Source organism: Bactrocera oleae, chromosome 6, assembly GCF_042242935.1.
Source record: "Bactrocera oleae isolate idBacOlea1 chromosome 6, idBacOlea1, whole genome shotgun sequence".
Classification (NCBI taxonomy): Eukaryota; Metazoa; Arthropoda; class Insecta; order Diptera; family Tephritidae; genus Bactrocera; species Bactrocera oleae.
Window position 1 is genome coordinate 27,758,567 of NC_091540.1, and position 10,464 is coordinate 27,769,030.

Below are 10,464 nucleotides of genomic sequence, written 5' to 3' on the forward strand. Positions count from 1 at the left end.
TTCAATATAAGTCCAAATCTAAGAAAGTGAAATTTTTTGGAAATGCACTAATTATATTTATTTGTTAGTACTGCAATAACATGAAAATTTTACTGTAGCGCAAATCGCTAAAATTGATATTTTTCAGTATAAGTATAAATCTTAGAAAGTGGGTTTTTTCATAATGCGTTGTGTACAGAAATTTGTTGGTGCTGCAATAACATGACAATTTTACTTTAGCAGAAATCAGTAAAATTGATATTTTTCAGTACCACCACTCTCTCCGGTAACAACTGGCGCACCGTAATGCAACACACCACACCAGAGAACAATCACAGGTTCTCACCACTCGATGAAAACACACCATAACACGGCACCTGTACATCTAACAAAAGGGACGGGATCATCGCTCTCACATCAACATTCGCTTATCGTCCACAGGGCTGAGCGCCACATCATAACATTCGCAAAATCACATCCGTCTCGTCAACAGGCCTAAGCGAGTTGCTTCCTTTTTTTCGTTGATACGAAACCTCCTGCGCGCAACTGCATTCGATCGACACCGCTCCGGATTCTTCTGCGATACTTCAACGGTCCTGCATGACACGTGTTGGAAGCCGGTTGTTTCATCGCATCCCCAGTCATTTCACCCACCATCGAATCTTCACGAGCGGCTACGCTTAAATTAATTAAATAAGTGCCACCTTCATTGGTTAGTTTAATACAATAAAACTTAACTCGTTTTAACCAAAGAAAACAAATACATTTTGTTCGGGCGTTCATACGATTCAAAGTGAGGTGTTTAGAGGTCCAAATATCTCGGTGGGGTTCCCCAGTATTAGATACAAATTAGTCATGGTCCTTCGAGCCCAAACGAAAGGCACTATAATTTTACGTCCTAGGAAAAAATTAAAACAGTTTTGTGAAAAAAACCCAAAAGAGTGCAGTGGATTTAAAAACAAAGAAAGTGCAGTGACTCGAAAAATATAATATATTCACACATACATACATTGTGAAAAATTTTATAAAATTATTGAAAAAATTACATATTATTTCAGAAATAAATAGAAAAGAAATAAATTATTAAACACACAATACAAAAAACAATATATTACCAACAACATATGTACTTACATACATACATATGTATACATATATTGGTATATACAATTTTATAATATTTTCAAAGTCCTCATAGGCAATTATCCGGCAATACCCCTTGTAACAAACAAGCAGGATTGCGTAGCAAAAAAAAAATACTAAAAGCATATTGATCTCTTCAACGAGCTCTCAATTGCATTAGAAAGTATACATACATACGCAGAACCAATTGATCTCTTCAACGAGCTCTCAATTTTACGAGCACATAAATATATTCTAACAAGTCCGTTTATTAGGGTGTACCTAAATACATTAATATAAGGACATAAGAAGTATTATTGAATTAAAAGTGCGATTTTTAATAATTAAATAAATTAAAGCAATACATTCAAAATAAAACCACAACAAAATCATATTGCTAGCAAATACAGTTTACACTGAAAAAATTTTAATAAATTTTGACAAATATTTTAACATACAAAAAGAAAATGATGAATGTGGATAAAATTCAAATTACACCTGCAGAAGCTACACGCGCAAGACAGGTTACCACAAAGCAAACAAAAGGCAAAAATATTTGTGCCACCAAATTCATTTCTGAGAGTGACAGATTAACACGATACTGCACTCGATTTTCATCTTCACCGATTCAAGACATCTCTGAATCGTTATTGGAAATAAAAAAACAAAATATTGACAATTTTTGGACTCGTCTCCAAACGGCTCATGACGCCATAGTAGATTATGACAATTCAGATCTACCACACGATTTTAAATCATCGGCTTACGCACTATACGAAAACTGCTTAGACCAGTACGAAGAAACAAAAGCTATGATTTCTGATCAATTAAAGCTAATAAAAGCGATTGCACCTACTCCACATCCGAGAGTAGAGCTGCCACAAATTCAAAGTCAAGAGGCAAGTTCGGGCATCCATCTCGAGGTGCCCGCATGTGACACAGAAATATTTTATGGAGGTTATGAAGAATGGCCGTCCTTCCGGGACATGTTCACTGCCGTATACATCAACCATCCAAAATTATCAAAAGCGCAAAAATTGTATCACCCCCGATACAAAACTAAAGGTCAAGCAGGCGCAATAGTAAAACAGTTCGCACTAAATGACGACAATTTTAATTTGGCTTGGGAAGCTCTAAAATCCAGATATGAAAATAAAAGAATATTGGTCGATAACCAAGTAACGACACTACTAAACTTGCCTAAGATTCAAAAAGAAACCAGTGAAGAGTTTATAAGACTACAATCCACTGTTTCAAACTGTTTGTCGGTTTTATCGACACAAAATATTCCCACAGACAGCTGGGACCCTATACTGGTAAACATATGCACTGCCGCATTACCAGAAAAATCGTTACTTTTATGGGAGCAATCGCTCTTATCACGAAAGAAATGCCCCACTTGGCAACAAATGAAAGACTTTCTAACTACCCAGTACGAAATCGCTGAAAGGGTAGATAAAAAACTAATTAAAACAAAAATTGTTCAAAACGACCTAAAAAGAAGCTTCAATAGACCCCAAGCTAGTAGCAAAAATAAATTAAACAGAAGCTCTTACAAAACGCAATCGTTCATATCCGAACAGAATAAGCATACGTCATGCGAACTATGCACAAGAGGGCATAAACTACAATCTTGCGAGATATTTAAAAAATTAAAAATTCACGACAGAAACAATTTTATAAGAACAAAAAGATTATGTACAAATTGCTTGTCACATACGCATACTCATAAAAATTGTAAAGCAAATTCAATTGCATCTACTGTCGAAAAAGACATCACACAATGCTTCACTACAGCACATTTCCCAGCTCACCCCAAAAGAGTGCATATATTAGTATAAAAAGAACCACGGGTTTAGTTTCAACTACAAATCCCGAAAACCACAATACCGAAAATTGCCTAATGACACCATGTTGCTCAAAGGCACAAAACACTCAAACGCTACACAGCGAAATACAAAATAGGGCATTACTACCCACAGCAGTCATCTCCATCGAACACCGAGGAGAACTGTTTAAACTTAGGGCCTTAATAGACCAAGGATCACAACGATCTTTCATAGCGTCTAGGGCACAAAATAGGCTACAACTGCCAACAAAACAAGCCAACTTTGAAATCACGGGAATGGGCGGAAGAGTAGTCCAAAACTCAAATAATATCTGCCCCATTACCCTAATTTCCCCCCAAGCGGATAAGAGAATTAAAGCAGAAGCTATAGTCTTACCGCAGCTAACAAATATGCTTCCAAGCTATCATACAAATAGCAAGCATTGGCAAAAGGTTTCACACCTGAAGCTAGCAGATCCCAACTGCAATACCCCCGCTCAAATAGATATAATAGTAGGCAGCGACCTTATACCGCAAATAATGCTTGAAGGTGTTGAAAAAATTTCTATATTCGGTTGGATTCTAAGTGGACTAGTTACTGAACCAGTTTCCACATCAACAACTCAAGTTGACGAAAATTCAAAAGAATACCTTAATTCACAATTAAGGAAATTTGAGGAGTTAGAAAAATGCCCCCTCATATCAGTTACAACCCCAAAGGATCAGTATTGTGAAGACTTCCACAAAGCCACAACTACTCGATCAAATAAGGGCCGGTACGTCATACGACTACCACTAAACTCCCAATGTTCCAACACTCCACTAATTGGCAGAAAAAACCAAGTTAGAGTCCCTTCTGACAAGATCAGGTTTAAAAACACAAATATGTAACTTTTCGACCCCGCAGGATGGCTTCTGCCAATAATGATACAAAAATCCTGCTTCAAAAATCTTGAGTTATGTGGCGCGCTACTACTTGCCAAAATCGCACTTAACATAACATATAACAAAATTGTCCAAAGATTGTCAAAAATCGACACCTCTCTTACTATAGTGCCTGATAGTTGACAACATTTTCATAATGTGTAAAACTTCAAAAATAAAGTTAAGGGATCACCATACTTACAATGTGATACAGTGACGCACCCAGACTTACAAAAAGCAAAGGTCGCACTTATGGCAACTATCTAAGCGCTCATCAAACGGGTAGTTTATGGGAAACACTTGTAAAAGTTGTAAGTCTCAGTTCAAAAAAGTGAGGGAAACTCACAAATCTCACTCTCGCAAGATCCCTCTTCAAAAGTTTGAAAGAAGCACCCATTCTGACCATATCTGAGCCAGGCGTGGAGTCGCTATTTTCATAAGCCGATAATAAAGAGATTGCAAATAATTGCTGATAATACAGAAAAGGCAAATCATAAACAATCGGCATTAAAAATCGATTCAAGAAAAAAAATCGTAAATACAATCACTCCTTATTGTATTGCCAACTATAAAACCAAAAAAATTGTCAGAATATAGTTGCGTATCTCAAGTCTATACCACAATACAAATCGCAAGCAAAATCACTTGTTCTTGATAAGTTGATTAAAACCAAAATTGCTTCTTACAGCTAATATTCGCGCCTCGGCTACTCCATCAACAGTACGCCGAAATACATTCAACAGCACATATGTGTAATACTAGGCAAAATATTCGCCTAGGGGGCGCAGGATGTTTAAATGAGCTAAGCCTCAGTACCACCACTCTCTCCGGTAAAAACTGGCGCACCCTAATGCAACACACCACACCAGAGAACAATCACAGGTTCTCACCACTCGATGAAAACACACCATAACACGGCACCTGTACATCTAACAAAAGGGACGGGATCATCGCTCTCACATCAGCATTCGCTTATCGTCCACAGGGCTGAGCGCCACATCATAACATTCGCAAAATCACATCCGTCTCGGCAACAGGCCTAAGCGAATTGCTTCCTTTTTTTCGTTGATACGAAACCTCCTGCGCGCAACTGCATTCGATCGACACCGCTCCGGATTCTTCTGCGATACTTCAACGGTCTTGCATGACACGTGTTGGAAGCCGGTTGTTTCATCGCATCCCCGAATCTTCACGAGCGGCTACGCTTAAATTAATTAAATAAGTGTCACCTTCATTGGTTAGTTTAATACAATAAAACTTAACTCGTTTTAACCAAAGAAAAAAAATACATTTTTTTCGGGAGTTCATACGATTCAAAGTGAGGTGTTTAGAGGTCCAAATATCTCGGTGGGGTTCCCCAGTATTAGATAAAAATTAGTCAACGTCCAAATCTAAGAAAGTGGTATTTTGCGAAAAGCACTGGTTATATAAATTTGTTAATACTGTAATAACATGAAAATTTTACTTTACCGCAAGTCAGCAAAATTGATATTTTTCAGTATAAGTCAAAATCTAAGAAAGTGATATTTTTTTAAAATGTATTTACTTTAGCACAAATCAGTAAAATTTATGTTTTTCAGTATAAGTCCAAATCTTAGAAAGTGCAATTTTTTGTTAATACACTGGTTATATAAAGTTGCTAATGCGGCATAACATACAAATTTTACTATATCACAAATCAGTAAAATTTATGTTTTTCGGTATAAGTCCACATCTAAGAAAGTGTTACTTTTTTGAAATGCACTGGTCATATAAATTTGATAACACTGCAATGAAATGAAAATTTTACTTTAGCGTTAATCAATAAAGTTGATATTTTTCAGTATAAGTCCAAATCTAAGATAGTGATATTTTTTTAATGCCTTGGTTGTATTTATTTGTTAATAACGCAATAACATGAAAATTTTACTGTAACGTGAATCAATAAAATTGGTATTTTCCGTATTAGTCCAACTCTAAAAGTGAAATTTTTTAGAAATGCACTGGTCATATAAATTTGATAACACTGCAATGAAATGAAAATTTTACTTTAGCGTTAATCAATAAAGTTGATATTTTTCAGTATAAGTCCAAATCTAAGATAGTGATATTTTTTTAATGCCTTGGTTGTATTTATTTGTTAATACTGCAATAACATGAAAATTTTACTGTAGCGTTAATCAATAAAATTTATGTTTTTCAATATAAGTACAAGTCTAAGAAAGTGCTATTTTTTCGAAATGCACTAGTAATATGAATTAGTTAATACAAAATTAACACGAAAATTTTACTTAAGCACAAATCAGTAAAATTGATGTTTTTCAGTATAAGTCCAAATCTAAAAAAGTGCTATTTTGCGAAATGCACTGGTTATATAGACTTACTAATACTGTAATAACAGGAAAATTTTACTTTAACACAAATCAGTAAAATTAATGTTTTGCAGTAAAAGTCCAAATCTTAGAAATTGCAATTTTTTGTAAATACACTGGTTATGTAAAGTTGCTAATGCGGCATAACATAAAAATTTTACTATATCACAAATCAGTAAAATTGATGTTTTTCGGTATAAGTGCACATCTAAGAAAGTGTTACTTTTTTGAAATGCACTGGTCATATCAATTTGTTAAGGCTGCAATAACATGAAAATTTTACTGTAGCGTTAATCAATAAAATTTATGTTTTTCAATATAAGTACAAGTCTAAGAAAGTGCAATTTTTTCGTAATGCTCTGGTTATATAAACTTACTAATACTGTAATAACAGGAAAATTTTACTTTAACACAAATCAGTAAAATTGATGTTTTTCAGTAAAAGTCCAAATCTTAGAAAGTGCAATTTTTTGTAAATACACTGGTTATGTAAAGTTGCTAATGCGGCATAACATAAAAATTTTACTATATCACAAATCAGTAAAATTGATGTTTTTCGGTATAAGTGCACATCTAAGAAAGTGTTACTTTTGTGAAATGCACTGGTCATATCAATTTGTTAAGGCTGCAATAACGTGAAAATTTTACTGTAGCGTTAATCAATAAAATTTATGTTTTTCAATATAAGTACAAGTCTAAGAAAGTGCTATTTTTTCGAAATGCACTAGTAATATGAATTAGTTAATACAAAATTAACACGAAAATTTTACTTAAGCACAAATCAGTAAAATTGATGTTTTTCAGTATAAGTCCAAATCTAAAAAAGTGCTATTTTGCGAAATGCACTGGTTATACAAACTTACTAATACTGTAATACCAGGAAAATTTTACTTTAACACAAATCAGTAAAATTGATGTTTTCCAGTAAAAGTCCAAATCTTAGAAAGTGCAATTTTTTGTAAATACACTGGTTATGTAAAGTTGCTAATGCGGCATAACATAAAAATTTTACTATATCACAAATCAGTAAAATTGATGTTTTTCGGTATAAGTCCACATCTAAGAAAGTGTTACTTTTTTGAAATGCACTGGTCATATAAATTTGATAACACTGCAATAAAATGAAAATTTTACTTTAGCGTTAATCAATAAAGTTGATATTTTTCAGTATAAGTCCAAATCTAAGAAAGTGATATTTTTTTAATGCCTTGGTTGTATTTATTTGTTAATAACGCAATAACATGAAAATTTTACTGTAACGTTAATCAATAAAATTGGTATTTTCCGTATTAGTCCAACTCTAAGAAAGTGAAATTTTTTAGAAATGCACTGGTTATATTTATTTGTTAATACTGCAATAACATGAAAATTTTACTGTAGCGGAAATCAATAAAATTTATGTTTTTCAATATAAGTACAAGTCTAAGAAAGTGCTATTTTTTCGAAATGCACTAGTAATATGAATTAGTTAATACAAAATTAACACGAAAATTTTACTTAAGCACAAATCAGTAAAATTGATGTTTTTCAGTATAAGTCCGAATCTAAAAAAGTGCTATTTTGCGAAATGCACTGGTTATATAAACTTACTAATACTGTAATAACAGGAAAATTTTACTTTAACACAAATCAGTAAAATTGATGTTTTTCAGTAAAAGTCCAAATCTTAGAAAGTGCAATTTTTTGTAAATACACTGGTTATGTAAAGTTGCTAATGCGGCATAACATAAAAATTTTACTATATCACAAATCAGTAAAATTGATGTTTTTCGGTATAAGTGCACATCTAAGAAAGTGTTACTTTTTTGAAATGCACTGGTCATATCAATTTGTTAATACTGCAATAACATGAAAATTTTACTGTAACTTTAATCAATAAAATTGGTATTTTCAGTATTAGTCCAACTCTAAGAAAGTGATATTTTTATACTCTCGCAACCTGTTGCTACAGAGTATAATAGTTTTGTTCACCTAACGGTTGTTTGTATCACCTAAAATTAATCGAGTTAGATATAGGGTTATATATATATAAATGATCAGGATGAAGAGACGAGTTGAAATCCGGGTGACTGTCTGTCCGTCCGTCCGTCTGTCCGTCCGTCTGTCCGTCTGTCCGTCCGTCCGTGCAAGCTCTAACTTGAGTAAAAATTGAGATATCTTTATGAAACTTGGTAGACATGTTTCATGGTACCGTGAGACGGTTGGTATTGCAGATGGGCGTAATCGGACCACTGCCACGCCCACAAAACGCCATTAATCATAATAACTTGCCATAACTAAGCTCCGCAATAAGATACAAGACTGTTATTTGGTACACAGGATCACATTAGGGAGGGGCATCTGCAGTTAAATTTTTTTTTAAAAAGTGGGCGTGGTCCCGCCTCTAATAGGTTTAATGTGCATATCTCCTAAACCGCTAACGCTATAATAACAAAATTCACTGGAAGCAAATGTTTTTAGCACTTCTATTGACGGTGTGAAAATAGTTGAAATCGGGTGGCAACTCCGCCCACTCCCCATATAACGGTACTGTTAAAAACTACTAAAAGCGCGATAAATCTAGCACTAAACACGCCAGAGACATTAAATTTTATCTCTAAAATGGTATAAGATGACTTTATAGGAACCGCGTTCAAAATTAGACAGTGGGCGTGGCACAGCCCACTTTTAGGTGAAAACCCATATCGTGAGATCTGCTTAACCGATTTCAACCAAATTCGGGGCGTAACGTTCTTTTCATGTTTCTATGTCATAGTGCGAAAATGGGCGAAATCGGACTACAACCACGCCTATTTCCCATATAACACCTTTTTCAATTCCATCTGATTCTTTCACTTTCCACTATGCAAATCAGGTAACAATGATTATATCGGGGTAAAACTTTGCGTGAATAATGCGTTTGAAGTATGCCACCTTGTGAGCAAAAATTGTCTAAATCGAGTCAAAACTGTTCAAGCCCCTAGGTAATTAATATGTTGACCCCAGTGCCTATAGCTGACTTTTTACCGAAAATATCGGTCAACATAGAACAAGGCGGCAAGATCCTCAAAGAAATCTAAAACGAGTATACCATTTGACTTTGCGGGAGTATAAAATGTTCGGTTACATCCGAACTTAGCCCTTCCTTACTTGTTTTAAAATACCTTGGTTTTATTTGTTTGTTAATACTGAAATAACATGAAAATTTTACTGTAGCGTTAATCTATAAAATTGATGTTTTTCAGTATAAGTCCAAATCCAAGAAAGTGCAGTTTTCTGGAAATGCACTGGTTATATAAATTTGCTAATGCAACAATAACATAAAAATTTTACTGTATCGCAAATCAGTAAAATTGATGTTTTTCAGTATAAGTCCAAATCCAAGAAAGTGTTATTTTTTTTAAATGCACTGGTTATGTATATTTGTTAATTCTGTAATAACATGAAAAATTTACTTCAGCGTTAATCAGTCAAATTGATGTTTTTCAGTATGCATTTAATCTAAGGTTTAAATTACTGGTTATATCAATTAGTTAATGTAGCAATAACATGAAAATTTTACTTTAGCGCAAATCACTAAAATTGATATTTTTCAGTATAAGTATAGATCTTAGAAAGTGGGTTTTTTCATAATGCTTTGTGTACAGAAATTTGTTAATGCTGCAATAACATGACAATTTTACTTTAGCAGAAATCAGTAAAATTGATATTTTTCAGTATACGTCCAAATCTAAGAAAGTGGTATTTTGCGAAATGCACTGGTTATATAAATTTGTTAATACTGTAATAACATGAAAATTTTACTTTACCGAAAGTCAGCAAAATTGATATTTTTCAGTATAAGTCAAAATCTATCAAAGTGATATTATTTTAAAATGTATTTACTTTAGCACAAATCAGTAAAATTGATGTTTTTCAGTATAAGTCCAAATCTTAGAAAGTGCAATTTTTTGTACACTGGTTATATAAAGTCGCTAATGCGGCATAACATAAAAATTTTACTATATCACAAATCAGTAAAATTGATGTTTTTCGGTATAAGTCCTTAACTAAGAAAGTGTTACTTTTTTGAAATGCACTGGTCATATAAATTTGATAACACTGCAATAACATGAAAATTTTACTGTAACGTTAATCAATAAAATTGGTATTTTCAGTTATAGTCCAACTCTAAGAAAGAGAAATTTTTTGGAAATGCACTGGTTATATTTATTTGTTAATACTGCAATACCATGAAAGTTTGAGTGTAGCGTTAATCAATAAAATTGATATTTGTCAGGA

General features: G+C 33.4%; 1 long non-coding RNA gene across 1 annotated transcript; it reads right to left on the bottom strand.

Annotated features, from left to right (window-relative positions):
- Window positions 1-370: 370 nt before the first annotated feature.
- On the bottom strand, window positions 371-5,374 carry LOC138857811 (uncharacterized). Its single transcript, XR_011397011.1, has 4 exons — window positions 5,117-5,374; window positions 4,814-5,052; window positions 718-877; window positions 371-653 (listed from the first exon to the last, which is right to left on the bottom strand). It is a non-coding gene; the product is annotated as an uncharacterized lncRNA (long non-coding RNA).
- Between the last annotated feature and the right edge of the window lie 5,090 nt (window positions 5,375-10,464).